The following is a 6,000-nucleotide window of genomic DNA, read 5'->3' on the forward strand; positions in this document are numbered from 1 at the left end:
CTTCCTGAAATGAAAATGCCCACAAATTAAATGTTCAAAATTATATAAGATATGTACCTGATTTTTACCTGAACTGGCAGGAAATTTTTTTGATACATCACATCCTCTTTTTCTATAAGGTTATTATAGTTACAACATGTACTACATTTTTCCTTCCGAGACAATACTTAATATCATTTATCATTTAGTTCCCATCTCTTACATAATAGTGATCATCAACCATTGTAATATGCCAAAATTATGGCTTTCTATCAATTCACAGCGGCTGGCAACCTGCTAGAGTTAAATGGTTCAGGCCCTAGATCTAATTTAAGATATGATTCACTAAAAATATTAAAGATGACAAATAATAATGCCATTCATGTTCACACTGAGAAAGCCTTGAGCAAGCTGATTCATTCCTCCTACCAGCCATTCTGGAAGGAGACCAAGGCCAGGGAATCGCTGTCCCTCGAGCCCCCAGCCTGCACCCCAGGGCTGTGGCAGAGGTTGCTACAATGGTTGGGCATTTGGGATTGCACACACACACACACACACACACACACACACACACAGACATGGAAGCACAAACAGAATGTGAAGGTAGATGAAAAGAGTGGCTAAGATCCAAGGAAGGATTAATATTTCCCTTCCTTCCTTCTCAAAGATGGGCTGCAGAAGGAATAGAATCTTTTTACTGTTTTATCGGTTGGGACAGGTAGTTATACTGTGTTTAGCATCCAAATTAAAGAATATAACATTTTCCCATAAGGGGTTGCTTCAGTGGTCGGAAAAATTACTGTTTCTACTTCCTCATTTTATTTTCCTTGCTTCTGTGTCATTCAAGACATAGCTCTGCTTTTATTTCCTGCCCAGCGCAAAAGATCACAGACCCCTGCCTGTCAGTTTGCATCCACTCTTTTGCCTTACTTGCCTTTTTGCTTGCAAATTGTGAAGAATAAGTGTACCAGACTGGAAATTCATTTCTGGAATCTGTGTATAGACTCTTTATCCTCAGAGGAGGCACTTCTACTCTTTTAACTCCAGGCTGAAACTTACCATAGGTCTAGCAATGGCCTGAATCCTGGGAGCACACAGTGTTAAAAGTAGCTGCCAGAGCTGACACTGAAATCACCCCAGCTGTCTTTGTGATGAATGCATTTTTCATTAAGTCTCCTTCCACATGTCATAGTCCAGAGGTGCCCCAAAGCCATGCCTTCAAAGCCTGCTGAAAGGGAAGTCTTTCATTCATGGCCACTGCTAGCCAATCACAGCACTATTACCATTTCAAACTGACTCATTGATCATTGGTTCTGCTAACCGTGAACATTCATTTTGTATTCTAGAGTCTGTGGACATAGAGATGATAGGGAGCACTTCCTGCCCTGCAAGAGTTTCTGGTCTTGTTCTAATAGAAAAGAAAAGGAACCAACGTTTGTTAAGGGCCTGCCACGTTCTGGCACTTTGTTCATGAGCTGACAAGATATTATTTAAACTTCATGGTAACTCTGTAAAGTAAATATAACAGAATTCAAATCTAGTTTTGTCTGATTGCAAAGCTGATATTCTTGGCACTACATCCTGGTGCATTGGTGAGTTTCATACAGTGATTGCCAGGTTCTCAACTGTGGCTACAAAGACATTTTTTTTTCTTTTATCATCTTTTCTTCTGAGCCATTCAGAAGCTTGGAAATACATATGTATAATATATATTTGTAAAGGAAGATAGACACACACACGTATGTATGAATACATACACATGAGAACATGTGGTAATCATGGACTCAAGTGGAATTATTCACATGTTCTGTTAATTATTTATAATTGTTAGAGCAAAAGATATAAGTAGTAGAATTATTTTATTGTTTAACACATAAATTGGGCTGCCTGGGTGGCTTGGTCAGTTAAGTGTCTGCCTTTGGCTCAGGTCATACTCTCTGGGTCCTGGGAGATAGAGTCCCTCATCGGGCTCCCTGCTCAGTGGGGAGTCTGCTTCTCCCTTTCCCTCTGCCCTTCCCCACTGCTTGTGCTCTCTCTCTCTCAAATAGGTAAAATCTTAAAATCTATATATACACATAAATATATATTATATATAAATTATATATAATATAAATATATATAATCATATATATTTATATAATTATATAAATTAAATGTATACATATAAATTAATGATGTCATATAAAGCTCTTTCTGTTTTTATTTCAATTCCAATTCAGTTAACATACTGTGTTATATTAGTTTCAGGTATACGATATAGTGATTCAACAATTCCATACATGACCCGGTGCTCATCACAACAAGTGCCTTCCTTAATCCCTATCACCTGTTTCACCCATCTCCCCTCTCTGGTAACCATCAGTTTGTTCTTTATAGTTTAGAGTGTTTCTTGGTTTGTTTCTCTCTCTCTTCTTTTTTCCTTTGCTCATTTGTTTACTTTCTTAAATTCCACATATGAGTAAAATCATATGATATTTGTTTTTCTCTGACTGACTTATTTCACTTAGCATAATACTCTCTAGCTCCATCCATGCCATTGCAAATGACAAGATTTCATTCTTTTTTATGGCTGAATAATATTCCATTATTATATATATATATTCCATTATATATTCATTATATATATTCCATTATATATTCATTATATATATTCCATTATATATTCATTATATATACATATATATATATACACACACACCTCACTTCTTTATGCATTCATCTATCAATGGACATTGATTGCTTTTAAAATTTAGCTAGTCTAAATAATGCTGCTATAAGCAGAGGGTTGCATGTATGTCTTTGAATTAATGTTTTTGTATTATTTGGGTAAATACCCAGTAATACCCAGTAGTGGGATTACTGGATCATAGGGTAGTTCTATTATTAATTTTTTGAGGAACTTCCATACTGTTTTCCACAGTGGCTGCACCAGTTTGCATTCCCACCAACAGTGCACAGTGTTCCTTTTTCTTTATATCCTCGTTAACACTTGTTGTTTCTTCTGTGTGTGTGTGTGTGTGTGTGTGTGTGTGTGTGTGTGTTTCCTCTTTGGGATAATTTGAATGACAGTTTTAGAAGGTTTGGATTACATATTTTTAAAAATTTATTTTATTTATTGTTGTAAGAACACTTAACATGAAATCTAACCTCTTTTTTTATCCCATTACCATTTTATTTTATTTTATTTTATTTTATTTTATTTTATTTTATTTTATTTTATTTTATTTTATTTTATTTTATTTTATTTTTTATTATGTTATGTTAGTCACCATACAGTACATCATTAGCTTTTGATGTAGTGTTCCATGATGTGATTTTAGCCATTCTGACAAGTGTGAGATGGTCTTTCACCATGGTTTTGATTTGCATTTCCCTGATGACAAGTGATGGTGAGCATCTTTGCATGTGTCCGTTGGTCATCTGTAAGTCTTCTTTGAAGAAATGTCTATTCATGTCTTCTGCCTATTTTTAATTGGACTATTTTTTTAAAAGAGTTTTTATTTATTTGACAGAGAGAGAGACAGCCAGCGAGAGAGGAAACACAAGCAGGGGGAGTGGGAGAGGAAGAAGCAGGCTCCTAGCAGAGGAGCCTGATGTGGGGCTCGATCCCAGAATGCCAGGATCACGCCCTGAGCTGAAGGCAGACACTTTAATGACTGAGCCACCCAGGCGCCCCTGGACTATTTGTTTTTTGGATGTTAAGTTGTATCAGTTCTTTATATATTTTGGATACTAACCCTTTATCAGATATGTCATTTGCAAATATCTTCTCTCATTCCATAGGCTGCCTTTTAGTTTTGTTGGTTGTTTCCTTTGCTGTGCAGAAGCTTTTTATTTTGATATGGTCCCAATAGTTTATTTTTATTTCCCTTACCTCAGGAGATCTAGAAAAATGTTTCTACAGCCAATGTCAGAGAAATTACTGCCTGTGCTCTCTTCTAGGATTCTTATTGCTTCAGGTCTCACATTTAGGTCTTTAATCCATTTTGAATTTATTTTTGTGTATGGTAGAAGAAAGTGGTCCAGTTTCATTCATTTGCATGTAGCTATCTAGTTTTCCCCAACAGTATTTGTTGAAGATACTGTCTTTTTCCCATTACATATTCTTGCCTCCTTTGTCAAAGTATAATTGCTGATGTAATTGTGGGTTTATCTCTGGGTTTTCTATTCTGTTCCATTGATCTATGTATCTATTTTTGTGCCAGTACCGTACTACTATATTTACTATAGCTTTGTAATGTAACCTAAAGTCTGGAATTGTGATACCTCCAGTTTTGTCTTCCTTTTTCAAGATTGCTTTGGCTATTCGAGGTCTTTTGTGGCTCCATACAAATTTTAGGATGGTTTGTTCTAGTTCTGTGAAAAATGCTGTTGGTATTTTGATAGGGGTTACATTAAATGTGAGGATTGCTTTAGATAATATAGACATTTTACCAGTATTTCTTTTTCCAATCCATGAGCACGGAATATCTTTCCATTTCTTTGTGGCATCTTCAATTTCTTTCATCATTGTTTTATAGTTCTCAGAGGGCAGATCTTTCACCTCTTTGGTTAAGTTTATTCCTAGGTACTTTATTATTTTTGGTGCAGTTGTAAATAGGGTTGTTTTCTTGGTTTCTCTTTCTACTGCTTCATTATTAGTATATAGGAATGCAACAGATTTCTGTACATTGATTTTGTATCTGAGACATTACTGAATTAATTTATTGGTTCCAGTGGGGTTTTTTTTGTTTGTTTTTTGTTTTGTTTTGTTTTGTTTTGTTTTGTGGAGTCTTTGGGTTTTCTATGTATAGTATCATGTCATCTGCAAATAGTGAAAGTTTTACTTCTTCCTTACCAATTTGGAGGTGGTTTTTATTCTTTCTCTTATCGGTGTGATGTATCATGTTGAGTGATTTGCAAATATTGAGCCTATGTAAACCTTTTCTGTTATGTGGTTGTTATATTTGGGAGAACTATTTGGATCTGTGTGATTATGGAATTAGTGAAGTTGTCAGCTGTAGTGGACTTATTGTACTTATTTCACTTGAAATGTCATAAGGGAGACAAGTTTTATGCTTTAAACATCTGTTAACTGATTAAAATGAAGATTAAAATTAATTGCTAAACCACTAGATGAAGGCTGTATGTAAGTTTGGTATTATTTGATTGGTTGCTAGTAGCTGTCTGGAATAGGGAGATTTTAAATTTATTTTATGTTTTCAGAAGAAATTTGAAGCCCTCTCTTGCTCAGAGGGAGAAAGTATACTGGAGGATTAGTCAAATATTTGCCTTCACTGGCCTTAGTAAAATTACTAGTTTAAAAAAAATCTATAATTGTTTCCTTTAGATCTTATTAACTATTTAGAATGACCAGGTCAATCTGTATATCTAAATTTCAAGTGCCATTATAGAAGGAAAAGATCTAAAGCAAAAATGACATTCCTAAATCTGAAGAAAGATTGGGATAGTAATCTTTTTGATAAAATGTACCCTTACGGTTGCAAAGCCACATTTTTATATTCATTGATGATAATCGTGCAACAAAAGAACTGTTAAAGCAAATAAGTATCTTCGTGCCAGACTTTGATTTAAAAAAAAAATCACCAATATTGCAAACCATTTAATACTGATATAAATGCTTTAAATTTTTTAAAAATTTTAGTTATTTATTTGAGAGAGAGAGCACTAGAGTGAGAGAGCAAGCATGAGTAGGGGGCAAAGGGACAGGGAGAAGCAGGCTCCCCTCTGAGCAGGGAACCCAACGGTGGGACTCTATCCTAGGACCCCAGGATCATGACCTGAGTTGATGGCAGACAGTTAACCAACTAAGCTAGCCAGGTGCCCCATAAATGCTTTAAAATTTAAATGGTAAGGTAATATATTAACTACTGAGTTATTTTCTTACCAACATACCTTCTCCATGAGCCCTCTTTGCATATCAATTATGAATGCAGTCAGTTGCTCAGAACAAAAAATCTGATTTTTTGGTAGCTTAAAGAAGCAAAAGTTTATTTTATTCATTCAGTGGGAAGCTGGTAA

Source organism: Ursus arctos, unplaced genomic scaffold (genome assembly GCF_023065955.2).
Source record: "Ursus arctos isolate Adak ecotype North America unplaced genomic scaffold, UrsArc2.0 scaffold_20, whole genome shotgun sequence".
Lineage (NCBI taxonomy): Eukaryota > Metazoa > Chordata > Mammalia > Carnivora > Ursidae > Ursus > Ursus arctos.